The following is a 1552-nucleotide window of genomic DNA, read 5'->3' on the forward strand; positions in this document are numbered from 1 at the left end:
CATCAAACGGGAGAAATTGGCCCGGATTGCTCTCATGTGCGTTACGGGGCATCGTTTCTCTCGCTCCGAATTCCATCGAGCTTGGAAATCGCTCATTTTTGCGTCGCCAAATATCGTACGAACGCCGTGAAACTTCCACAGGCTTTTCCAGCAGATTTGCACCTGCACTCAAAAAAGTCAAAATTTTTACACATAGACCCCATCAAACGGGAGAAATTGGCCCGGATTGCTCTCATGTGCGTTACGGGGCATCGTTTCTGTCGCGCCGAATTCCATCGAGCTGGGAAATCGCTCATTTTTGCGTCGCCAAATATCGTACGAACGCCGTGAAACTTCCACAGGCTTTTCCAGCAGATTGGCACGTGCACTCAAAAAAGTCAAAATTTGTACACATAGACCCCATCAAACGGGAGAAATTGGCCGGGATTGCTCTCATGTGCGTTACGGGGCATCGTTTCTCTCGCTCCGAATTCCATCGAGCTGGGAAATCGCTCATTTTTGCGTCGCCAAATATCGTACGAACGCCGTGAAACTTCCACAGGCTTTTTCAGCAGATTTGCACGTGCACTCAAAAAAGTCAAAATTTGTACACATAGACCCCATCAAACGGGAGAAATTGGCCCGGATTGCTCTCATGTGCGTTACGGGGCATCGTTTCTCTCGCGCCGAATTCCATCGAGCTGGGAAATCGCTCATTTTTGCGTCGCCAAATATCGTACGAACGCCGTGAAACTTCCACAGGCTTTTCCAGCAGATTTGCACCTGCACTCAAAAAAGTCAAAATTTTTACACATAGACCCCATCAAACGGGAGAAATTGGCCCGGATTGCTCTCATGTGCGTTACGGGGCATCGTTTCTCTCGCGCCGAATTCTCTCGAGCTGGGAAATCGCTCATTTTTGCGTCGCCAAATATCGTACGAACGCCGTGAAACTTCCACAGGCTTTTTCAGCAGATTTGCACCTGCACTCAAAAAAGTCAAAATTTTTACACATAGACCCCATCAAACGGGAGAAATTGGCCCGGATTGCTCTCATGTGCGTTACGGGGCATCGTTTCTCTCGCGCCGAATTCCATCGAGCTGGGAAATCGCTCATTTTTGCGTCGCCAAATATCGTACGAACGCCGTGAAACTTCCACAGGCTTTTTCAGCAGATTTGCACGTGCACTCAAAAAAGTCAAAATTTTTACACATAGACCCCATCAAACGGGAGAAATTGGCCCGGATTGCTCTCATGTGCGTTACGGGGCATCGTTTCTCTCGCGCCGAATTCTCTCGAGCTGGGAAATCGCTCATTTTTGCGTCGCCAAATATCGTACGAACGCCGTGAAACTTCCACAGGCTTTTTCAGCAGATTTGCACGTGCACTCAAAAAAGTCAAAATTTGTACACATAGACCCCATCAAACGGGAGAAATTGGCCGGGATTGCTCTCATGTGCGTTACGGGGCATCGTTTCTCTCGCTCCGAATTCCATCGAGCTGGGAAATCGCTCATTTTTGCGTCGCCAAATATCGTACGAACGCCGTGAAACTTCCACAGGCTTTTTCAGC

Source organism: Lampetra planeri, unplaced genomic scaffold, assembly GCF_965212315.1.
Source record: "Lampetra planeri unplaced genomic scaffold, kcLamPlan1.2.h2 scaffold_879, whole genome shotgun sequence".
Lineage (NCBI taxonomy): Eukaryota > Metazoa > Chordata > Hyperoartia > Petromyzontiformes > Petromyzontidae > Lampetra > Lampetra planeri.